The sequence below is a fragment of the Lepidochelys kempii genome, chromosome 3 (genome assembly GCF_965140285.1).
Source record: "Lepidochelys kempii isolate rLepKem1 chromosome 3, rLepKem1.hap1, whole genome shotgun sequence".
NCBI classification, from domain to species: Eukaryota; Metazoa; Chordata; order Testudines; family Cheloniidae; genus Lepidochelys; species Lepidochelys kempii.
In genome coordinates, this window is record NC_136382.1 from 71,222,173 (window position 1) to 71,248,121 (window position 25,949).

General features: G+C 46.9%; 1 long non-coding RNA gene across 2 annotated transcripts; it reads right to left on the minus strand.

The window, feature by feature from the left end:
- Window positions 1-346: 346 nt before the first annotated feature.
- Window positions 347-22,029, minus strand: LOC140908863 (uncharacterized). Of its 2 annotated transcripts, none has more exons than XR_012157993.2 (4): window positions 21,519-22,029; window positions 9,187-9,272; window positions 7,098-7,193; window positions 347-566 (listed from the first exon to the last, which is right to left on the minus strand). It is a non-coding gene; the product is annotated as an uncharacterized LOC140908863 (long non-coding RNA). The 2 variants fall into 2 exon arrangements; XR_013635555.1 differs by lacking the exon at window positions 21,519-22,029 and adding an exon at window positions 10,421-10,760.
- Window positions 22,030-25,949: the final 3,920 nt, after the last annotated feature.

Genomic DNA, 25,949 nt, shown 5'->3' on the forward strand with positions numbered 1-25,949 from the left:
CTGTTCACATTCTGACATGCTTCTGCATATGAAAGATGTGACTAGTCACAAATCATATAATAAATTGCATATCTGAAAAAAACATGGATTTAGTAAATGGTGCTCCATACTTATTTCATGGTGTTCCATCTAATTGTACAGCAGTTTTATCTCATTAATTACAAGCTCGTCAAAACACGTATTGATTGCTGTTGAAGTAAATATCAAGATTTATTGATTCAAAGGGTAAAAAGACTGACCAAGGTGATGAGACAATAGGCACAATAACAAGAGTGACATCAGTATAGGTATAAATTCAGAATGCTTTTATCTAAGCTATTTGGAAATCTCTTCATCGAAAGTCATTTAACATATTCAGTTTCCATCAATTCTCCCTTTAAATTAACATTCTAAAGAAGAGACAAAGTTGGAGATCTAGAAAAATCTGATATTCACCTACGGTGAGTCTGTCAAGAAGCAAAAATGTATATAAGCTCTCTGATTGGCTCATCAGAATTAAATAGGAGTTTTCACGAGTGCAGAGGCAGGTAATCAGGATAAATTCATTTGCCTATATTGTTCAGTTCCTTGGGAAGAAGAGAAGGATAAAAACATGATTATACATCGGATGACTGTTTTTGGCCCATCATGAGCCTAGATTTTTTTTCTCCTGTATGTAATAATTTTCAATGGTACTTTTTGATATATCAATCTTGTGTATTGTGCATGAAAAATGTGAACACAACCAAGATAGATATTCTTTAAAATAAATGCATAAGTAGTGAAGTAGGATTTATCATTGACAGCTAATAATTTAAAAACATAAACCTAGATTATTTTAATTTTAATAGATTATAACTATTATATCACTAAATGTGTTGTGCTAGCCACTTAATTTTGTTCTAGTCTCATCCAGTATTTATCTGGATGTCATAAACAAATTGTTGACATTGCAGATCATGACATCGCACAACCGCTTCAGGCCTTATCACATAAATATAAGTAAAAGGGGAAACAGGGTATATCCTTTGGGGACTTTTGAGATACAAGATGTTGGCAGATGTCACATGTTGTTAGAGCTGAGTTGTCCGCTTTGCCAATGGCTTTGCCTTTGGATGGGAAACTGGAGACAGGGCAGTACCTGGAGAGATTTTTTGCACTACATGTTGGCTCTCTGAGGATTCACTGGACTATTACACTCTTCAATGACAGGTTTTAGAGTAGCAGCCGTCTTAGTCTGTATTCACAAAAAGAAAAGGAGTACTTATGGCACCTTAGATACTATGCATCCGATGAAGTGAGCTGTAGCTCACAAAAGCTTATGCTCAAATAAATCGGTTAGTCTCTAAGGTGCCACAAGTACTCCTTTTCTTTTTACTCTTCAGTGAGGATAGCAGGTTCATTTCTCTGAATTAGACCTTCATCATTGGCCTTCAGCCAGTTAAAAGATCATGGATCTGTTTCAAAATTAGTGCCTTAAATATTTCTCAGTTTTTCAGCCTTCAGTTTATGTGATAGGGCCAAACTAAGTCAGGATGGCAGGGAAATTAGTGCCATATGATCTGGCTTAAAGTATTCTGCACAGAGTTCAGCTCATGTTCAGTTGATCTTTTGTTCCAAGCAGATGAGAGCTCTTCGAGCATAAAGAACATAAGAATGGCTATTCTGGGTCAGGCCAGTGGTCCATCTAGCCCAGCATCCTGTTTTCTGACAGTGGCCAGGGCCAGATGTTTCAGAGGGAATGAACAGAACAGGGCAATTATTGAATGATCCATCCTCTGTCTTCCAGTTCCAGCCTCTGGCATTCAGAGGTTTAGGGACATCCGGACATCTTGGCTAATAGACATCGATGGGCCTACCCTCCATTAATTTACTGAATTCTTTTTTGAACCCGGTTAACAGAACAAGGAGTAATGGTCTCAAGTTGCAGTGGGGGAGTTTTAGGCTAAATATTAGGAAAAACTTTTTCACTAGGAGCGTGGTGAAGCACTGGAATGCGTTACCTAGGGAGGTGGTGGAATCTCCTTCCTTTGAGGTTTTTAAGGTCAGGCTTGACAAAGCCCTGGCTGGGATGATTTAGTTGGGGATTGGTCCTGCTGTGAGCAGGGGGTTGGACTAGATGACCTCCTGAGGTCCCTTCCAACCCTGATATTTTATGATTCTATGATTCTATGCTTTAGACTTTCACAACATCCCCTGGCAATGAGCTCCACAGCTTTTGTGAAGAAGTACTTTCCTATGTTGGTTTTAAACCTACTGCCTATTAACTTAGTTGTGTTAACCCTGGTTCTTGTGTTATTTGAGAAGGCAAATATCGCTACCTTATTCACTCTCTCCACACCATTATGGTTTTATAGACCCCCTTAGTCGGCTCTTTTCTAAGATGAACCGTCCCCATCTTTTTAATCTCTCCTCACACGGAACCTGTTCCACAACCCTAATATTTTTTGTTGCCCTTCTCTGTACTTTTCCCAATTCTAATATATATTTTTTTGAGATGAGGTGACTAGAAATGCATGGGCGTAACATGTATTTATATAGTGGCACTAGGATATTTTCCGTCTTATTATCTATCCCTTACTAATGGATTATCTATCCCTTACTCTTTTCCAAACATTCTGTTAGCTCTTTTGAAGGCTGCTGTACATTGAGTGGATGTTTTCAGAAAACTATCCAAAATGACTCCAAAATAGTTGGGATTATGTTTTCCAGTGTGCATTACTTTACATTTATCAACATTGAATTTCATCTGCCATTTTCCTTGTCTGGTCACCCAGTTTTGTGAGATCCTTTTGTAACTCTTCACAGTCAGCTTCGGACTTGACTACCTTCAATCATTTTGTATCATCTGCAAAATTTCCCACATCATTGTTTACCCCCTTTTCCAGGACCATTTATGAATATGTTGAACAGCACTGGTTCCAGTACAGATCTTTGGGGGACCCGAGTATTTACTTCTCTCCATCATGAAAACTGAAATTTATTCCTACTATTTGTTTCCTATCTTTTAAACAATTACTGAACCATGAGAGCATCTTCCCTCTTATCCCATGACAGCTTACTCTGCTTTGGTGAGAGACCGTGTCAAAGACTTTCTGAAAGTCCAAGTATACTATATCCACTGGTTCAATCTTGGCCACACATTTGTTGACCCCCTCAAAGAATTCTAATAAATTGATGAGGCATGATTTTCCTTTACAAAAGCTGTGTTGACTTGTTCTCAACATAGTGTGTTCATTTATGCATCTGATAATTTTGTTCTTCACTATCGTTTCAACCGGTTTGCCTGGAACTGAAGTTAGGCTTACCGGCTTGTAATTGCCAGGACTGCCTCTGGAGCTGTTTAAAAAAAAATCAACATCATGTAAGCTATCCTCCAGTCATCTGGATGAGAGGCTGACTTAAGCAATAAGTTACATAGCACAGTTAGTAGTTCTGCAATTGCATATTTGAGTTCCTTCAGAATTCTTGGGTGAATACCATCTGGTCCTGGTGACTTATTACTGTTTAATTTATCAATTTGTTCCAAATCCTCTTCTTCTGACACCTCAATCTGGGACAGCTTCTCAAATTTGTCAACTGAAAAGAATGGTTCAGATGTGGGAAACTCCCTCACATCCTCTGCAGTGAAGACCAATGCACAGAATTCATTTAGTTTTTCAGCAATGGTTTTGTTTCCATTAAGTGCTCCTTTAGCACTTAAATCGTCCAGCGATCTCACTGATTGCAGGTTTCCTGCTTTTGATGTACTCAAAATATTTTGCTATTAGTTTTTGTCTCTTTTGCCAGTTGCTCTTAAGATTTGGTTTTGCCTGCCTAATTATAATTTTATATTTGACTTGCCAGAGTTTATGCTCCTTTCTATTTTCCTCGGTAGGTTTTGACTTCCAGTTTTTAAAGGATGTCTTTGTCTCTAACCATGACCTTTACTCTGTTTAGTCATGATGGCATTTTTTTGGTCCTCTTACTGCTTTTTTTATTTGGGGTATATATGTAGTTTGAGCCTCTATAGTAGTGTTTTAAAAAAGTTTCCATGCAGCTTTCAGGCATTTCACTCTTGTGACTGTTCCTTTTAATTTCTATTTAACTAACCTCCTCATTTTTGTGTAGTTCTCCTTTCTGGAGTTAAATGCTAATGTGGTGGGTTTCTTTGGTATTCCCCCCAGGAGGTTAATTTAATTACATCATGGTCACCATTACAGAATGGTTCAACTATATTCACCAATTTAGATCAGATCCCGTGCTCTCCCCTTGTGAGTTCTTGGACTTGTTGCTCCAAGAAGCAGTCATTAATGGTGTATAGAAAAGCAGCTGATGCTTTAGTTTTATGTCATCTTCAAATTTATTACCTGATTGCTCTTAGCTTTATTACAATTTTAATTAGGATGAGTAACCATACGTACAGCGGTACTACTAAGAAGCTTTCTGTCTCAATGAGTTGACAGTTTTTTGGACACTCTTACACAGTGCAGTTATTGTTTTTATTCTAAACATTCAGCAAAATGAGAGAAAACAGAAGTTTTAAAGGACATTTGAAGATGACTACAAGATTATGTGATTTTTAAAAAGGACTGTGATATCTGTAGCACATATGGATTGCACTGTACTTTCTTTTCTCACATAGTAATTGTCATGAGAATGGGTTCATATTGTGGCATTTCATAGACTTGTTAAAATTATCAGAACAAAAATGAGGAAGCACAAGATGTAATACTGCTGCATATATTCTTGGGAAGGTCATAGTAAATTCTATGTCTTTGACCTATTCAATGTTTTACAATGTGCTAGCCATTTCCATTCTCCTCTATTTTTAGCTTCAGTACCCTAGGAGGGGGATGTAAAATGGCCAGTCCATCAATACAGATAATAATGAGAAGGTGAAAGTTATATATTTCAGGGAGAATATTTTGTGGAAAAGGTGCTTGCCTTAAAGTGTGCTTCTGCTCTGAAAAGTGTCTCTGTAAATGGCACGGTGGACCTTTACACTTATTGTCTCTTAGTGGCTTCCAATGATTCAATAGGATTGTTCATGTGCTTAAAATTAAACATGTGTGTTTTCAGGATTATGCCTTAGTTCCCAATCCCATTAAGGATACACAAACCACAGTAGACTCCAGCTGACTTGTGTTGGCTCTGAAGTGCAATGGGAATACAAAATTAGTAGAATAAATAAATTTTACTGAAGTTAGCAAATAGAACTACTCGAAAGATCCACAGAGTACATCTGATCAGTAAAACAGTTCCATGTGTATTTAGTCATTTTCAGAGAAGAAATGTGCTTTAATCACTCATTGTTTTTATTTATCTGCAAGCACTCAGTCCCAATAGTGAATACTTCTGAGCATCACATTAAAGCTTTGAAAGATCTTATTCACTGGTTCTATGACATCATTCCCAGAAGTACTTTGCTTTCCTTTTCACAGACTACAATGACCTAATCAAACGGCGATGTCTCATCCTCATGGAAAAGACAGTAGTGAGAACAAAAAAGTGACTCCACACGAATCCATTCTCATGACAATGATTCTCGTGAGGTTGGGAAAAACCTGATCTTGTTACAGTCCTACAACTCTGACCTCATAGCCCCCTCTGCATGCTTTATTTCGGATTGTTGTTCTGCCATACTGATTTTCTTAACCTAGGCTCCTGACAAAAGCTACAGAGTATTCCATTACAAATGTGTTGTTAAAATGCAATGACAGGGCACTCCTGGAAATGACATTGAAGGAACTGTACTGATATATTTTCATAGATGCTAAAATTCTGAGATGGACATGAAACTTTTTATGCCAGAGAGCCAGAGAGAGAATAAACATATCATGCTGCAACAAATTGTGCTGAAGAATCTTTAACATGCTGAATATCAAAGGATTAAGATGACACAGTTGTTGATTCTATTTGTTTCATCCTGTATGGCAGTTCTCTCAATGCTAAATATTAAAGATACATAACAGTATCTTTTCCTATTCACATTTGCCATGATAGAAAGACCATCATCTTTTAAATATCTCTTCATATGGAAGTTTTTTGCCACTCCTAAGTATTTCCATCTCTGTCTCTGACCCCTATGTCTGTTATCGGGTGACCCAAAATGAACAAGATATTCCAAGTGAGAGTGGTCCAGTGAGTTGTATAATGGCATTATAATATTTTCAGCATTAGCTCCATCCTATCCTTATGCATCCCAACATTATGTCTGGATCTCTACTTTTGGCAATCTCAATTGATGACACTATGTCAACTCTATTACCTGAAAAGGATTAGTCCAGGTTAGGTATCTCCCTAATATCCTTTGTGGTGAAGACTGATGAAAAAAAATTGGACTCCTTCATTTCTCCCATTATTCCTTTGTAGTCCAGTAGACCTACCCATTCTTCTGCAGGCTTTCTGCCTCCAATATACATAAAAACTTTCTTATTTTATTTTATATCTTTGGCTATTTGCTCTTCAAATTCTGTTGTAACCCTCCTAATTCCCTGTTTTACACATTATCTACTATTGTTTATGCTCCTTTATATTGGCTTCACTAGGGTTGGATTTTCACTTTCTGTTTGGCTCTCATAACTCCAGAGCCCTTGCTGTTCAGCTGTTGAGGTTTACTTCTTGCCTTTCTGTTTCATTTTATGTGTAGAGGTATGCTCGCCTTCTGTGACTCTGTTAAGGTATATTTACAAAACCTCTATGTTGTGTCTACGGATTTTTATTTCCTTACTTTTGACTCCAGGTCTCACTTTGACTAGCCTGTTCATTTTTTAAAAGTCCTGTTTTCTAATGTTTATTGTCACCATGCATTTTTTGGATACCTTTCCTTCCTCAGAGATGTGGAACGTAATTACACTGTGATCACTGTAACTTAGTGGCTCAACTATAGTTTCTTCTTGAACCTAATCATATATGTTACTTAGGACTAGGTTGCAAATTTTAAGTAAATCCTGCATGCTGTAAAAATTCAGTCTCAGGCATGGTTTGAATACAAAATACCTGGGCTTTGGGATAATATAATAACCTCTGCACACCTGCCTCTGAAGCAGGCTGTGAGACAGAAGCAGCAAGAAGGAGACTGCTGGAATGGCGTAGAGAAAGAAGCAGATTCCAAGCCTTTCACTCAAAACTCTTACCCTTGTCTGACATTTGACTTCCTTATTCCTCTTTAAAATTCTGTTTTAATCTTCCTTTTGCTATCTTATATCTTCAGAAATGTCATCTAACAGTTCCTGGAAAGGAAAAACACAAACAAGAAGGAAAAGAAAGCACTTCCCTGGAAAATCAGTCAGTTTATAAGCATTCCACAGGAAATAACCAATATTAGTAATCAGTGCTAAGAGGTTGCTGGCGGCAGCCATGTTGGTTTGTGCCACTAATGGTACAGGGGACTTATGTAAAAGACTCTGAATAGCACTGCAACATGATTTGATACATAGCATTAAATCTTTCCAGGCTTTAGTACTTTCAGGAAGATGTCCAAACATCCAGAGAAAGAGGGCCTTTTCTGGGGGGGACAAATACTTTGATGGAATTAAGCAGAGGAAACTCCATAACACGGAAGCTCCCAGACTTATCCTATGTAGTTTTTTTCCATGTAAGGGCAGGATTTGGCCCATAATACTTAAATTGCTCTAGTATGCAAATGTTCTAATAAGTCAGCATTATTTATTTTGTCAACATTTTTTCTTCAATTTTTTTAAAATACAGCTGTAGACGTGCATCCAGTTCACTGGTGCCTCTCCCATAAATTAAAAATTGCACCATAAATAAAGGGCTGCCCATAAAAGTATCTAGCCCAGCTCACACCCTCCTCAACAGCCTTAGCAAAGAATGAAAAAAAGATGGCCTTTTCAGCATGCCCATAAGATTACCTAATCAGGGCTCTGGAGAACTAAGATGGCATTAAGGCATCTTTGCTGGCCTGGGTTTAATTTCTCCATTAACTGCTGTCTTTAGGGTCACTGAGTTACCGGCAGCTTCTGTGGCTGTCCCCGCCATTGCCACATGGAAAAATTCTTAGTTATTTCTTTCACTTTCAAATGCTAGTAATAGTTTTAACTGTGACAGTCCTGCTTCTACAAAACTATGGTTAACAACTTGGTAATTGTTAAGGTCAAGGGGCTAAGCAGGGTGTATTCATTTCAGTAGACTACTACTTTGAAGAATGTAGTAATGATTCCCTAAGTCCTTCCACAGCTCCATCCCAGTTCTGTACAGTTTGTGTGTTCACACTTCCTTGGCAAGTCAAGGGATGTAACTTCCTTGGCAAGGCACAGCAGTTTGGGAGGAAGTATGGCAAGATAGGCAAAGTTGCACACTGGCATCTAGAGTCTGTCCCAGTCAAGCTGTGGGGTGGTGCCAGGGTAAAACTAGTTGTGTGTCACCTTTGCAGACCTTTACTGATCCTGGCAGTAGCGAAGGCCTTCACTAAGCTGCCAACATTCTGCAGAAGCTATTCCAGCAGAGAGGAGGGGGTGTCATTAGAGCACAATGACCCTTTAGTCACATCCTTTCCTTCCCAGGAATGCCCTCTGTATCATGGGCTTCAGGGCTTGCAGAGAAGCTGCTATGCTAGCTTTCTGCCACCTAGGGATTCTTCCTCAGGATTCCCCCATTGTAGAAAGCTGTATCTGTTGGGTTTCTTGATGCTTTATGCCACCAGTATGTTGCAAAGCAGCCAGAGAAAACCTGAGAGTCAGGCCCACCATCTCAGGCCTTGCCACAGAGGGAGGTCAATTGAGTGTCTTCATGGGGTGCCGCAACGTGTTTGCATTGGCCCTGATTATTACAATACCTCTTGGTTCCAAATGGCAATACCTCTTTCTTCCCACCTTACCTCTACTGCTATTCCAGTTTGGGACTGCCCTCAAAGAGATCCTGACAATTGTGCTGAAGCGTGAGACAATTTTGAAATATTTACTAGTGGAAACTATAAAGAGAACACCCAACTCATTTCCACTTGCCACCTAAGACAGGATGTACATGCATTTCCGCCGTTGAGTTTCATGTGCAGGCACCGGATAGTGTTGGTGGCTTTGATGTAAGAAGGTCAGATGATCTGGTTGTCCCTTCTGGCTTTAAACTTTATGACTCTATATAATTCAAATAGAGAATAGCCTACAAAGAACACACTCGGAGCATGTGTTTCTAAAGTAATAGCTTTGGTAAAAGCTCATCTAGGAGTTTTAAAAATGAGCTGCTGGGTGATTATAAATCTCTTACCTTAGAAGATCTTAAGAAGCAGAAGTCTTGTAATTCAGTTTTTTTAGATGGTGCCATTTTAAGAGAGCATGAGCAGAGAGCCACAACTAAATTAGAAATAGAAAATATAACAGAAAAGTCAAATACAAGTATACAGATACTTCTCTGACCATGCCTTGAGAAATATGCTAATTAAGATAAATGGAGAAAGCAAAAAGACAGAGTGATCTTGTCTATGTCACACAGCTTTCTTTGGTGGATGAAGAACATTACAGACAAAAGAAATTATTTGAAATCTTTACTTTAGCTTCAGGAGATAATCGTGAACAGGACATTTTAGATCTTTTAAGGCCACGTAAGGCAGGCAAAAGAGAACCACTCTCAATAAAAGGATAAATCTTCACAATGTGTACTACACAGATGAAAGATACACCTCAGAATTCAAACTGTGCCCTGGCTCTTTCAAGTCATGAACTTCATCTCAGGAGGTCTCTAGGAAGAAACAATAGGCTGGACCATCACACAGAGATGCATGATCCATGTCATTAATTGTAACAGTTTTCTAGGTATGTGCAGCTCATGCAGCTGCCCCAAAGAACAAGCAGCTTTGAGAAGTCTGGGTTTGATTAAGATTGAATCATGGCAAGGTAGGTAGGTGTTTTTGTGCATTATAAAATGGCACAAACAGTCAATAAAATGGATGGACACATCAAGCAGTTTACATGTTAACTGTAGAACAATTGCCTCTCTGTTTAACAGCAGCAGTGAAAGCTTGCGGAATTAATAGATCTCTAAGAATTATGGCTCATTGGGGATTATCAGTGTGACCAGGCGTTTGGGATGGACCACGCTGAGAATGCCACATCCAGGGCAGACTGCAAGGAATAAGGCAGACAATCCCCCAAACTGGTCATTTATTCTATAATTAGATTCACCAAGCTAGTAAGAAAAGAGCCTCTGTAGTACCACACTGGTTAACAAGAAGTCAGACACGGTCCCTTTTAGGCATTCCAACCTTTGGCTCCCATCCAGACAAATTGGTCTAATATAGTGAGAAGTTATTGAAAACCCTATTTGCCATATTTAAAATTCTACCAATCCCAAAGGATCAGACACTTACCTTCAGGTCAATATATGTCTCAGATGTTACCCAAATATCACACTGTCAGCCAATCCTTAGTAAATCAACTAAAAAATGTACAGATATTAGGAAAAGAGGAGAATTATTGAGTGGTTAAAAGTTTATATACAGTACATTACAAATGCTTGCAGGGTCCTGACATCAGATTTGTAGCAGCGATGAATGAGTCTGCTGGCTTGCAAAAGTCTCTCTGGAATCATCCTAAAAGGTCAGACTCCAAATGCAGCTTAGATGTAAAGTCTGTTAATGTCTTTCCAGGCATTTTCCAGGGTATTCCAAACAACTACTTGGAAGATCTCAGTCCCATGGCTTAAACTTTCCCTGTTTAAAGTTCAGCAGACTAGAGATGATGATCAAGCCCAAGGTTTTACTTTTATAGCTGAAGCAGGCTATTATTTTGAGGATTTTTCTTCTTTGTTGAGCACACACTGACTCACCACTTTGAAGCTAACATTCAATTTCCTATGCATACACAGGTAATCTATGGTGACAGGTTTCAGAGTGGTAGCTGTGTTAGTTTGTATCAGCAAAAAGAGTCGAGGAATACTTGTGGCACCTTGAAGACTAACAAATTTATTTGGGCATAAGCTTTCATGGGCTAAAGTCACTTCATCAGATGCATACAGGATAGGCCATTTCAAACCTTTGACAAGAAGGTGTGAGTAACAGTAGGGGGAAATTAGCATGGGGAAATAGTTGTTAGTTTGTGTAATGACTCATCCACTCCCAGTCTTTATTCAAACCTAATTTAATGGTGTGCAGTTTGCAAATTAATTCCAGTTTTGCAGTTTCTCGTTGGAGTCTGTTTTTGAAGTCTTTTTGTTGAAGAATCGCCACTTTTAGGTCTGTAATTGAGTGTCCAGGGAGGTTGAAGTGTTCTCCAACTGGGGTTGAACGTCTGATTTGTGTCCATTTATTCTTTTGCTTAGAAACTGTCGGGTTTGGCCAATGTACATGGCAGAGGGGCATTGCTGGCACATGATGGCATATATCGCATTGGTAGATGTGCAGGTGAACGAGCCTCTGATAGTGTGGGCTGATGTGATTAGGCCCTATGATGGCGTCCCCTGAATAGATATGTGGGCAGAGTTGGCAACGGGCTTTGTTGCAAGGATAGGTTCCTGGGTTAGTGTTTTTGATATGTGGTGTGTACTTGCTGGTGAGTATTTGCTTCAGGTTGGGGGACTGTCTGTAAGCGAGAACTGGCCTGTCTCTCAAGATCTGTGAGAGTGAGGGATCATCCTTCAGGATAGGTTGTAGATCCTTGATAATGCGCTGGAGACGTTTTAGTTGGGGGCTGTAGGTGATGGTTAGTGGCGTTCTGTTACTTTCTTTGTTGGGCCTGTCGTGTAGTAGGCCTGGTCTCTTAAAATCAGATTGCCGAGCACAGAGGTGGGCAAACTACGGCCTGCGGGCCACATCCGGCCCATGGGACTGTCCTGCCAGGCCCCTGAGCTCCTGGCCTGGAAGGTTAGCACCTGGCCCCTCCACTGCTGTTCCCCCTCCCCTGCAGCCACGCCGCTATGCGGGCAGCATTCTGGGCGGCGGGGCTGCGCGCTACTGCAAGGCAGTGCGGCACCATGTCTGGCTCTGGCTGGGCAGCATGGCTGCCAGACATGCTGCTCTGAGCAGCATGGTAAGGGGGCCGGGGCCAGGGGGTTAGATAAGGGGCAGGGGGTCCCTGGGGGCAGTCAGGGGACAGGGAGCAGGGGGCGTTTGGATGGGGCAGAGGTTCTTGGGGGGGCAGGGGATGGGGAACAGGGGGGGTTAGATAGGGGATGGGGTCCTAGGGGGCAGTTAGGGACAGGGGTCCAGGGAAGGGGCGGTCAGGGGAGAAGGAGCGGGGGTGGGTGGTTTGGATGGGTGGGGTATTTTGAGGGGGGGCAGTCAGGGGGCTTGAAGTGGGAGGGTCAGGCTGTTTGGGGACATGTGCACAGCCTTCCCTACCCGGTCCTCCATACAGTTTCATACCCCGATGTGGCCCTCGGGCCAAAAAGTTTGCCCAGCCCTGGCCTAGCTACATTGCTTAGAGCTGTGCAAAATTTTGTACCTTGTGTGATGTTGTTAGGTCACTACACTAACCCTCAGTGTAGATGCAGCTAGGTTGATAGAAATTTTTTTCCATTGACCTAACTACCACCTCTTAGGTAGGTGGATCAACAACATAAATGGAAAAAATCCCTTCCATTGATGTGGGAAGCATCTGCACTATGGCGCTACAGCGGCATTGCTGCCGTGTCAAAGCCCTGCCACTATAACTGCTGTAGTGTAGACATACCCTGAGTGAGAGCACATTAGCTCATCTCAACAGTTATTGCTGTAATGTGAGTATTTCTATTGACTTCCGTGGGCTTTAGATCAGGCCTATAAGAGTGATTAAGAATTCTTACTGAATCACTGCAATTTTGATTGTCACACTGTGGCTACATATGCAGTGATAGACCACAGGCATTTTTATGTCTACAATACCAATTATAATTTTGGCTTGAGCCTCCTGAATAGTTTTTAAGCCCTTAATTTTAATCAGAAAGGGACCCAATGTGTATATTGCCCCCTTACTGCTCTTTTCCCCTGAGTTAGATGAGGAAAAGGAACCAAAGCCAATTCCAATGTAGCTTTGTGCTTTAGAATGAAATGTACTGGTGGTCCAACATTTAAAATAGGAATTTATCAGTTAAAAAAAAAAACCCACATAGCAGAAGAATAATGTTTAGGGGGTACAGAGGCAGGAAACTGCTTGTGACAAATGTGAAACACTGAATATTTCTTTTAAAAATGTATGATGCCAATTTAGTGTTTAAAGCTGCTCAATGGATGGGATAGAAACTTCTTGTGAAATACATTAGGTGTTTAGAGTCACTTAGTGGCTAGTAAAAACCCTCCTAATGAAACAATCTATTAATTGCTCAGGGCCACTCAAAGCAAACTTGTATAAAGTATTTAAATGGCTAGAGATGCTCAGAGGCTTGGTAATCAACTTTTAATAAAGTATATTCTGTATGTAGAGTTGATCAGTGGCTAGGAAAGCAACCCTTGCTCAGGAACAGTCATGCAGCCTAATAAAATTCAGAGCTGCTCAGTGGCTGTCATGAGGTTTTTAAGGCGATACTAAAATTAGAGAGACTGAATTAAGCAATGACAGTGAAGGCATAGGGTATTTCTGTAGGATTAAGGAGGGGCTGGGAGGAGTTGATGGCCCATGGCTGCACTTCAGGCCATTAACCCCAGCTAATCATTAGTTCCCAGGAAATGTCATGCACTGAGGTCATTATTGTTATTGTGAGCAGCTAAAAACAAAAAAACAAAATCCCTACACAAAGGTATATGGATTTTTTTAAAGGTAGAGGCAGTTTTATATTTGTATTTATATTGGTTTTCTATAGAATTATTGCAATACACTGTAGTTAATAAGATTCCAGGAATGTCTACTTCCCATTCCATTCAGGACACAAATTAGAATCAAAGATACAGTGCAGTGGACATCCCAGTTGGTGCTTGCTTGTCACCTTTAAAGAAGAGAAGGGGGGTGGTGAATATTTCTCTTGGGACACTTAATATAATCTGGCCTAATTTAATTGAGCCCTGGAACAGCTGCAAGCCCAGGTACAGGGTTGAAATGTTACTTCTGTCTAACTTACCCACTTTCCCCTTTGCTGTCCCTCACCCTTTTATGTATAACAGGGTGGCAGCTTCACTATTACATTTTACATCTAAAGAAATCTTTACCCAGAGTGATGCGCAAGTACTTTACATTGTGTATATTGAGATTGCTGTACTCACTGCTGAAATACAGCCACCTCTGGAACGATAGAAGCCATTCTGGGCAAGCCACATGACATAACAGTGTTCTAGCAGGGGGAAGTGAAGAATAAAACTTAATTGAAACAATAGGGGAAAGGTAGTGTGACAGCATCGGACCAGATGGTTACAGGAGAGTAATAGAAGGCAGATATATTAGCCCCAGGCTAAATAGATCCCTTTCCCCTGGGTAAGGTAACAGGGAAGGTTTTTTGTTTTTTGTTTTTTTTTTTGTTTTTTTGTTTTTTTTTTTGAAACAGAAAGGAAATTTATTTGTAACAATTACAGAGAATACAAAAAAATAAAGAAAAACTTAGCAACAAAACAACGCAATCAAAAGGTATAACACAACAGCTTTCAGGAGGGAGAGGTGTTCAGGTTAGCCCGGGCCCAGAGCGGGGGGGCTTCCTCGACACTCGTGATCTTCCACCCTCCTGAGTTACCTGGTGGCCTAGAGCGGGGGGGCTTCCTCGACACTCGTGGTCTTCCACCCTCTCGAGTTACCTAGTGCCGCGCCCAGGGTCACCGACCCTCCCTCTCCTGAGGGTGCCCGACAAGACGGGCACGGCTGCGGGGTGGGTGGTTGGGAGGGAGGGGGGTACACCCATGTATTATAGGACCCCTCCTAGAAGACAGTAATGATGGTATTCACAGCAACTAACGGCTGTGACTGGCGGCTCTCGCTCTTTCCCTCAATCAGAGGGTCAGACGGAGGGAACCGGACGGGGTCACCGAGCAGAGAACCCCGGACAGCGCCCACCGCTCCTCGAAGGTGTCAAGGGAGTCGGTGGACGCTGCCCAGAGGAACTCCGCCCGGATACGTGAATGTACTGAGAGTCGGAAAACGGCCTCGCAATCGCAGGACGCCTCATGAGCCAACCTCCGCTCTCTGGTCTTATAAATGGCTGTTTTAGCCAAGGCTAGGAGGAGGCTAACCAGGAGATCCCGCGACTTGGTGGGGCCACGGATGGGGAGTGTATAGATAAAGAGGTGGGGGGAGAAATGAAGCCAAAAGCGCAAAAGAATATTTGTGAGGAGCCGAAAAAGAGGCTGCAATCTGGCACACTCTAAATAGACGTGCGCCAGGGTTTCCCTCACGTTGCAAAAAGGGCAAGTCTCCGGAAGGGAGGTAAAACGTGTCAAAAACACGCCCGTGCTCACAGCCCCGTGAAGGAGCCGCCAACTGATGTCCCCGACGGGCCTCGGGACCAAGGTGGAGTACAGGCTGGCCCACCGAGGTTGCTCGCCCTCCAAAGGTGGTAAGAGATCTCGCCACTTTGTATCGGGGCGGGACACCAGGGTGCGGGCATGAAGGGTATGGAGCGTGAGTGTATATAAATATTTCCGTGATGCAACTTGAAAACCGACCGGTTGCAGTTCATGCAGCCGGCTCGCAGTGAAAGGATGAGGGGTGTGTTGGGACCGGCAGGGTAGGGGCCCGATGGAAAGGTCCGGCGGGCCTGGGGTAAGGGATGGGCGGGGTGCGCCCTCGCACAAGGCTCGGCCAACATAAGCCCGAGCGGCGGGGGTCAGAGCGGCCTCCACCTCCTGGAGCACGCGCCGGGGGGTGCGAAGGCTGGAGAGCCCCATGCGTCGAGCGAGCGTCAGGGGATCCAGCCAGTCCCCCCGGTCGTAGTCCAGGAGGTCCCCGACCCTCGTAACTCCCGCCAGGACCAACCTCTGGCGCACCGTGCGGGACTCCGCCGCCTGCACACAAAGTTGGGGGTTGTGTAGCAGGGGCTCCGTGAGGAGATCTGCCCCCACGATGGCCGCCACGGACCTGGTCGTTGAAAACAGTTTCCAGGCCCGGAGGAGGTCCTGGTAGAAATCCGGCAGCCCGGAGAGGTCTCGCGGAAAACCTCTCGGACAAAGATAAAAGAGCTGTCGGTCATATCGGAGCCCATGGAAGCGGCGTAAAAAGGCATGCGCCAATATGCTCCACGTCGAACTACCCGCACTATAAAGGAGCCTCTGCAGGGCCTGGAGGCGGAAAACGCGGACCTGAGTGTACAGACACTTCAGGTCCTGCCCTCCTTCCTTCAGGGGCAAGTGGAGAACTCCAACAGGGGCCCAGTGCAATCCTGACCAAAAGAACTCCAGAATCAATCTCCGGAGGTGGGACAGGAAACCCGGGGCCGGGGCTAGGGTGTTGAGCCGGTACCAGAGCGTGGACAGGACCAGTTGGTTAAGCACCAGTGCTCTCCCCCGAAGGGAGAGACATCGGAGTAGCCTCGTCCATTTCCTGATCCGCTCAATCACGCCGCCTTCCAAATTTTGCCAGTTCTCCGGCGGAGAAGGGTGCGTGGCAGAAAGATAAACGCCGAGATAGAGCAGAGGGCCAGCACTCCACCGGATGGTCTGAAGCGCGGGTGGGAGGGAGCTTACCTGCCGCCAGCCCCCCACCGCCAAGCCAGAGCTCTTGACCCAGTTGACTCGGGCGGAGGAGGCTGCCGAAAAGATGGCTTGGCATGCCTCCACTCGCGCCAAGTCGCCCGGGTCCTGGACCACGAGGAGGACGTCATCGGCGTACGCCGACAGGACCAGCCGCAGCTCCGGCTCCCGCAGCACCAACCCCGTCAACCTCCTGCGGAGGAGACAGAGGAAAGGCTCGATCGCCAGAGCGTACAGCTGGCCTGAGAGGGGACACCCCTGCCGCACCCCTCGCCCGAAGCTGACCGGTTCGGTCAGGGTCCAGTTGAGCCTAACCAGACACTCCGCGGAGGCGTACAGCACCCGGAGAAAACTCACAAACTGAGGTCCGAATCCAAACGCTCGCAGGGTGCTCAGGAGGTACCCATGATCTACCCTATCGAACGCCTTCTCTTGATCGAGAGACAGGAGGGCGAACGACAGACCGTCTCTCCGCCCGAGTTCCAAAAGGTCTCGGACTAAAAAGAGGTTGTCAAAAATGCTGCGACCCGGGACAGTATAGGTCTGGTCTGGGTGAATCACGTCCGCCATCACGGACCCTAGCCGCAGCGAGATTGCTTTCGCTACGATTTTGTAATCCGTGCTAAGAAGTGAGAGGGGACGCCAGTTTCGTAAATCGCGGAGGTCCCCCTTCTTCGGCAGCAAGGCGAGCACCGCTCGTCTGCACGAGAGAGGGAGGGCCCCGCTCTGCAAGGACTCAGCCCAGACAGTGACTAGGTCTGGGCCAAGGATGTCCCAGAACGCGCGGTAAAACTCCACGGTCAGCCCGTCCATGCCCGGAGATTTATTGGTGGGCATGCGACGGAGGGCGTCCGAGAACTCGGCCAGGGTGAGAGGCAGCTCTAGCCGGTCTCGGTCGCCCACGCTGACCGTGGGGAGTTCCTCCCAGAGCACCCCGCAAGCGCCAGGATCGGTCGGATCCGGGGAGAAAAGGTTTGCGTAGAAGTCACGGGCCCTCCCACACATCTCCTCCGGATCCGTGAGGGGGGTGCCGTCTTCCGCTAGAAGGCAGGTGACGTGTTTTTTGGCCCCCCTCGTTTTCTCCAGGGCGTAGAAGAAGCGGGAGCCGCGATCCATCTCCTGAAGGAGGCGGATGCGGGACCGGACAAAGGCACCTCGGGCCCGGTGGTCCTCGAGGGCTCGAAGTTCCTCCCGCTTCTCCCGGCACGCTCCGCAGAGGGACGGGTCCCCGGGGCTGGCGGCCAGGCGCCTCTCTAGCTCTAAGACCTCCCGTTCCAACTGCTCTATCGCCGCATTTCTCCGTCGGCTGGTGCCCCGAGTGTAGTTGCGGCAGAAGAGCTTGGCGCGCACCTTCCCTAAATCCCACCAGCGCCGCACCGAGGGAAAGGCACGCCACTGCTCCCGCCAGGCCAGCCAAAACTCCCGGAAGGACATCACAAAGCTCTCGTCCTCCAGCAGGCTGTTGTTAAAATGCCAGTAAGCCGGCCCCGGTCCCTCTGCACGGAGGGAGACCGTGACGGCAACCAAATGATGGTCGGAAAAAGGGGCCGGCCGAATGGTGGAGGAGTGGGCCTGTGAAAGATGGAGACGGGATAGATAAATACGGTCTAACCGAGAGCGGTGCGACCGACGGGCCTCCACCCGAACGAAGGTAAACGTGGAAGTATCATCTGGGTGATGGTCACGCCAGACGTCCACTAGGGAGTGATAGTCGACTATGTCTCGAAGAATGGTCGCGGCGGCCGGGCTCGGCTCGGCCCCCGAGCGGTCCCGTTCCTCGAGGGTGGTGTTAAAGTCCCCTCCCAGGATCAGGCACTCGTGTGAATCCAGGGTGTCGAGAAATTCGGACACCTGCTGGTAAAATTGCGGCCGCTGTGAGCTCACTTGCGGGGCATAGATATTAACAAAATTGACCACGAGCCCCTCCAAACGAACTCGGAGGTGCAACAAGTGGCCCGGCACGGCCTCAGTGACTCCGAGCACCTCGGGCCGCAGGGTGGGGGAGAACAGGGTCGCCACTCCAGCTTGCCAAGCCGTGCAGTGGCTAAAGTATACCCCGTCCCCCCATTCCAGCCGCCACCTATCCTCGGCGGTTGGGTCCGTGTGGGTCTCCTGCAGGAAAACCACAGAGTACCTCCCCTCCCGAAGGTAGGAGAGCACCTGGGACCTGCGGAGAGCCATCCTACAGCCCCTGGTGTTCAGGGTTACAATGATGAGAGGTGTCATGCGGAGGGCTGGGGGGGTGGGGAGTTCTCAGGGGTGGGGGTACTCATGGCCCCCGGCGGGTCGCGTAGCAACCCGTGTCCCATCCCGTGAGTAAGTAACTCTTTCCGGAAGCTGCGGGCCCGCTCGTAGGCCGCGGCACCGCCCTTCCCTTGCCCTCTACCCTCCCTCATAAGGGCTCTCGCGGCCCGAAGGAGTCGATCAAAGTCCCCCCATTGCTGGAGAGCCAGCTGTGCCCTATCGCGGGCACCACGGCATCGTTTCAAGAACTCCCGTAATGCATGCTGCAGCTCATGGGGGGGTAGGGTTACAACTCCCAGAGCAGTCCCTGGTGGGGCTTTTGATGCAGCTTCGTGGTCCGCTAAGGCGGGTAGGCAGGGTGCGGACCGCCGACGGGGTGTCTGACAGGCTGGGGTTACTAACTCCATCTCGTGCCTTGGGGCGGACGGGGATGGCAGGGGGAAAGGTGCAACTCCTGGGGAGTCGCAACTAGAAAACATAAAGACTGCTCCCTGGGGGGAATCTGCAAAAGGCGGAAAAGAAATAACCCCAGGGGCGGCGGTAGCCTTGCAGGAGGAGGGAGACTGAACCGGAATAGGGGTGGGGGCAGGGGCAGAGGTAAGGCCCTGGGCTTCAGGAGGCGCACAGCGAAAAGAAGGCGCCTCCCGAGCAGGGTCGGGGGTGAAGGGGCAAGGGAGGGGGCTCCGAGGAATGCTAGGTACTGGCTCCGGGGTGGTCGTGGCAGCCATGGCCCCAGGCGGTAAACCACTTTCCGTGGGGTGCTCACCCGGAAAGGCAGTCAGGGGGAAAGGGCATGGGGAGAGGGGGCCTGGGGTGAGATTGCCCAAATCGAGGCCGGCCGGCAGTAAATCATCCCCTCCCTGGGTGACCGGGGTCAAATCCAGGGCTTCAATCTCTGCGTACACAGAGGAGAGGCCGACTCCCACCACCCCAGGGGCCTCTCCGCTAGGGCCCGCCTCGGCGGTCACGTCGGGGTTCGTTGGGAGTTCAGGTGGTATCTGGTTAGAAGGGGCTTCCCCCGGGGCTTCGGAGGGGAGGGTCCCCCGCGGAGGGGGGATTCCACCCTCCAATGCTGGTCTATCTTCACCTCCCGACACCAGCGAATGGATCTCACTCGTGGCCGAGGCGGGAGGCTCAGGGTCGGTACCTCCCTTCCTGGTCTTCCGGGGGGCTTCCGCGTCAGATGAATGCAGCGGAGCTCGAGCCCTCCGCTTGCCTCGCTTCCCCTGGACTACAGTCCAGCCCTCCATGGCGTCGTCCGGGGGTGGAGTAGCAGGGGACGGAGCGGGGCGCGGAGGCAGAGGTTCAGGGGTTTGGGGGGGTAGCGGTAAGGCAGCATTAGGGGCGGGGGGTTCTCCTTGGGGCGAGCCCTCTCCTGCACCCGGTAAAAGCTTTGCCACACCCCCCTCCATAGGCTCTGCCGAGGTGGTTACGGCAAGAGTGGGACTCCCGTGGTCGCCCGGGCGTTGTTGGAGGGGTGCCTCTTGGGCCCGGACGGGGGCAGCGGTGGATCGGGTGGGAGGGGGGGTGGTGTCGGGTGCCGGGTGGCCAGGGGTGTCGGCAACAACAGGGCCGATATCCCGCCGGGTCTCGGGGGTCCCAGGTGCCCCTCTCCCCCGGGCCAAAGGGCAGTCCCTGCGGACATGCCCTGCCGAGCGGCAGAGGTAGCACCGGGCCTCTCCGGTGGAATAAAAGACCCTATAGCGGGCTCCCTGGTAGGGAACTAGGAAGGACCCCTCGAGCGCCTCTCCGTCACGCACCCCCGCCGGCAGTAAAATCTGCACTTGCCGGCGGAACGATAGGACGTGACGGAGGGCGGGGTCCTTGCAGCCTAACGGGAGAGGGCTAATAACAGAAACAAGCTTCCCCAGGGCAGAAAGAGCAGGTAACAGGGCAACATTAGGTAAAAAGGGAGGAACGGAGGTGAGGACGAAGCGAACGCCCAGATCTTCTAGCGGTTCCAGGGGGAGAAACACCCCCCCCACCACTAGGCCCTTCTCCACCGCCTCCTGGGCAGCAGTCTCCGAGGCCAGAAAGAGAACGACCTTCCCATACATCTTGGAGGCCGCCACAATGGCCATGGGTCCTACCACTTTCGCCAACGCCTGCACGTATGCCTCCACGTGGGGCGAGGCGGGTACTAGGAGGCAACGAACACCGTGCTTCCTGGTCAGGGCGGGAAGAGGGCCCCGACTACTAGTAATGGCAGCGGAGGCAGTGGGAGGGCGAGATGAGGAGGCGGCAGGTGAGGGGGGGCCTGTCGCCACCCGGGCATACGTCCTGGGGGCCGGGGGAGGGATGGTCGCAGAGCTGGTGGAGGGAACAGCTGGGAGGGGTGCCGCGATCGATGACGAGGCCACTGTGGTGGGGGCGGCCTCTGCCACGGAGGGTCCAGCGGCATTAGCGGGGCCCTTCCCTTTTGGCCCGCTTCGATTATTCCGTCTAACTGGGGGGGGGTTCCTAGAATCTAGTGGGGCAGGAACCAGAGCAGCGGTAGTAATCGCCCCGGTGCCTCCCACTGCCGATGCCCCAGCGGGGGCGGTGGCAGGGGTTCTAACAATGGAGGCGGTGGGGAAATCTTGAGGGGTGGGCAGGAGGGTAGATGGGGAAGGGGCAACCAATTTCGGTGGAGGGGCCTTGCGTCCCTCCTTCTCTGCCATTGTAAGCAGGGAGAGACAGGGAAACACTGGGAGGGGGGGGGGGCAAAAATCGGGGTCCGGTAGTAGGGGTAGGCTATGGGGTAAACAATCCGGGGGGGGGTGGGGGGAGGACAACCCACCACAAGTGTCCAAAGAGTCTCGCTTGGTTGGTTGTTATGCCTGGTCCAAAAGGCAAAGTCCAAAGCAAACAGCTGGATCCGAAGGCAGATGGCAGATTGCCAGCAGGGACGAAGCAGCGGGGGCCGTGATAGTTGTAATAGTGGTGGGGGGGGTTGGGGGCACCGATGGATCTGGGGGTAGCTCCCTGCTACACCCCTGTGCCGCCGCAGGCGCAGCTGAAATGCAGTCAACTCCCCCCCCCGAGGGTAGAAATTCAAAAGAAATCCCTCAGTCTTACGGCCTCTCTCCACGATGATTCATAGCTGCCCGGGAGTTTTCCGGCCTCTGGCGTCTGCTACAGCTGTTGGCTCTGTCCCAAGGCTCTCGGAAAAAGTCCAGGCAAAAAGCAAAACAGCTGGGTCTGGGGGGGTCCACTCCCCTCTCCGGACAGCAGGTTGGCAGTCCTCCCCCCCTCCTCCGGGGGTTTCAAGTAAGCAAGGAGCAAAATCCAAAAGCAGGCATGGGGGGGGGGGGGTGCTGGCGACCGGCCAGCACACTGACGCAGCTCAAAAGAACAAAAAAAAACAAAACCAAAAAAACAAAGCGTCCGGCCCAAACGCGGGGGGGGAAACTAAGCAAAAGGAAAAGTGTGAAAAGTCCGGGCCGGGGGGCTTTAGGAAAGAAAGGAAAGCAAATAGCTCAGGAGCGAGTGAAGAACGATTCCGGCTCCTTAACAGGGAAGGGTCCAGAACAATCAGGAACCTTCTGGAGACAATTAAGACAGGCTGATTAGAACACCTGCAGCCAATCAAGAAGCTGCTAGCATCAATTAAGGCAGGCTAATCAGGGCACCTGGATTTTAAAAAGCAGCTCACTTCAGTTTGTGGTGTGTGTGTGAGGAGCTGGGAGCAAGAGGCACTAAGAGATGAGAGTGAGAACGTGGACTGTTGGAGGACTGAGGTGTACAAGCATTATCAGACATCAGGAAGAAGGTCCTATTGTGAGGATAAAGAAGGTGTTGGGAGGAGACCATGGGGAAGTCACCCAGGGAGTTGTAGCTGTTGCACAGCTGTTCCAGGAGACACTCTAGACAGCTGCATTCCACAGGACCCTTGGCTGGAACCCGGAGTAGAGGACTACTCAAATCCTCCCAACTCCTGGTCAGACACAGGAGGAGTTGACCTGGACTGTGGGTTCAGAAAAACGGCCAAGCTAAGGGCTGCTGTGAAGCTCCAAGGCAAGCAAATCTGCCAATAAGCGCAGGACCCACCAAGGTAGAGGAGGAACTTTGTCCAGCAGGTAGAATGTAAACACCTGTGTTGGAATTTGGCCAGGATTAGCGTCTGAGCTAATTCTGAGTAATTCTGCAGTATATTCTGACACATAGTCCAGTAACTGAATCAGCCCATAATGTCATGGTGTCTTGGATTTAGCACTTAACTTAGTTTTCCTCCATTTACTTACTTAGAAAGCAGAAGGTGGTCATCACTCTAAATATCACCATATTGCAAAACTCACTTAGTGGCTGATTCTATCCAATATGGATAGAAGGTTATAAAAATCTTTGTTTCTTTTAGGACCAGAGATAGAGACTGCAGAGGACATTAAGCAAATAGTCGGCTGAAACAAAATGGGGCAAGACAGAAGTGAGGATGATTGGTGGGAAGAGGGAAGCACAATGGAGCACTCATCCCTATTGTAATGTCACCATCCATAAAGGACATATGCCTTCAGATCCTTAAGATGGTGTGCAGTTTAGGGGTGATCCTTCTGGACTTTCCACTGCTATTGGATATACAAATATAGCTCTAGCTGTGAAAAATGCTCTCTTCTTCCTTCAGCTCACCAACAGACTCAGCCCTATCTCTTTGGATTCAGATCTGACCTCGGTAATCCACCCATATGACCTCCAAACTTGATTGCCTAGAGTTAGGCAGCTACCTCTGTAGTGAAGCACCCCAAAATCCACTTTAGGTGCCAAAGTGCCGGTTTTGATGTCTAAAATGGGTACCTGGATTTGGATTTAGTTTCTTAACTTTTGACCCCAATTTGATATAAATGCCATGGCTGGTTTTACCAGATATTTTACCGGTCACCTTTTTAAAATGTAGAACTGAGAAATTCAGCCCAGTTTTGCAGCTCTGTGAGGCAACAGCACAGCTGATTATGTCATTGCATGTAGCATGAGTAATGCTTTCAATGCTACTAACGTCAGAGGAATTTGTCATGTGACATTTCAAAAGCCTTCCTCCAGGAGAATGATCTCATGCACAAATATGTGCCTCTGCTCTAAACCATAGCTATGGGGCCCTGGTTTGTTTCTGAAGCAGCTCTACCAAAAGAAAAGCCCTACCATATTCTTAGCGATATGTTAAAAAAAAGATTTTTGAAAGAAGGGCCGCTAAAGTGATATAAGGACTTGAGAGGCTGATGTGCAGTAGAAAGAAGTGCATTAGTTTAGCCTGGCAGTGTCAGGGTTTCACTTTACAAAGTCTGAATGAAGAAGGCAGGTATTTATATTCAGTTACATTTCTCCTGGGCTTTATCCTCATTTAGTCTGAAATCCTTACCAAACTCAGCTGGACAATTAGGGCTAGAGTATAGCATTTAAGCCCCCCTCCCACTCCCACACTGACACAAGGATGCAAGAACTAGGTATAATTAGGCTTTTAGCAGGGGACCTGCACAAACCCTTTAGATCTCAGCAGTACAGAAACCATTCTGCTTTGGTGTCTGGAGAATCAGGTAACCCTAGTCATTGACCTTCAGCCTGTTCAAACTGAGAGGCTGAGTAGTTTCTCTTAAACTGCACACAGGATCACAATGATACAAGCCATTAAAGTTAACTGCTGATGAACCTAATCCATTACTTTTAATAACATATCTGTGTTTATCTGCTTAGTGCAATGATAACTTAGTGAAGGAGAATTAATTCTACATATTATCCACATAAATGATGTTGAGTGAAATAAGTTTCCTCTACACATGCAGTGAAACGTTTAATTAAATTTTGGCATGAGCCAATTGACTTCAGAATGGTCACTAGCTTTCTGGCTGACACTGGAAAAAGACTTGTGAATACCCAAGTAAATCTGCAAGCAAAATACCACCAATTGAAGCAAATCTTCAAAATGGTGAGGAGTAAGGCAGAAAGGAAGGTAAGAGCTGCACAACATGCTTATTTGTAAGCCTGTCCTTATTAACCTTGTGCTTTGTGCTGGCTTTAACCAGCTATGAAGATGTGCTTAATATAGCCAGCCCAGTAGGAACAATATTGCTCAATCTAGACCTTCAAATGGTGGTGACATTGCTGCATATTACATCAATGGGAAAGTTGCCTACAGATCAGGACTCTTTCAGACTATTTAGGAGATAAGGTAAGATGAATTTGCCATCCAGGTGGTATGTACTCATAGTAGAGCTACTGGCACCTGAAGGGTCCTGTATATGCTGCCAGTTAAGTCAACGATAAAACTTTCATTGACTTCAATGAAAACAGATTTGGATCCACAGTTTGAGTAGAACAGATGTTCATGAACATCACAGTAAGCTTTGTTAAGCTAAACAGATTGAGCTCTTTGCGCCTATCACTATAAGGCATGTTTTCTCATCCTGTGGTCATTCTTGTGACTCTTCTCTGAACCCTGTCCAATTTTTTCAACATCCTTCTTTAACTGTGGGCACCAGAACTGGACATAGTATTCCAGCAGCTGCTGCACCAGGGCCAAAACCAGAGGTAAAATAACCTCTCTACTTCTACCCGAGTTTCCACTGTTTATGTATCCCAGGATCACATTAGCTTTTTTAGCCACAGCATAACACGAGGAGTTCATGTTCAGCTGATTATCCACCATGACATCCAAATTTTTTTCAGAGTCTTCAAAGGATAAACTCCCACATCCTGTAAACATGGCCTACAATCTTTTTTCCTTGATGTATACGTTTACATTTAATAGTATTAAAACATCATTTTCTTGTGTCTAGTTTACCAAGTGACCAGATCTCTCTGAATCATTATTTAACACTCCCCCAATTTTTGTGTCATCTGCAAACTTTATCACTGATGATTTTATGTTTTCTTTCAGGTTACTGATAAAAATATTAAATAGCTTAGGGCCAGCAACTGATCTCTGCAGACCTCACTGGAATCATACTCCTTCAGTGATGATTCCCCATCTATAGTTACATTTGAGACCAGTCAGATAGTTTTTAATCCATTCAATGTGTGTCATGATAATTTTATATTGTTCTAGTTTTTTAATCAAAATGTGTGGTACCAAGTAAAATGACTTACAGAAGTCTAAGTGTATTAAGTCAACACAGTTACTTTTTATGAAACTGGTAATCTGATAAAAAAAATTAGTTTGACAGGATCTATAATCTTGCCTGAAATTGTTGTCAGGCTGGTAGGCCTAAAATTACCCAGCTCATCCTGTTTACCCTTTATAAAG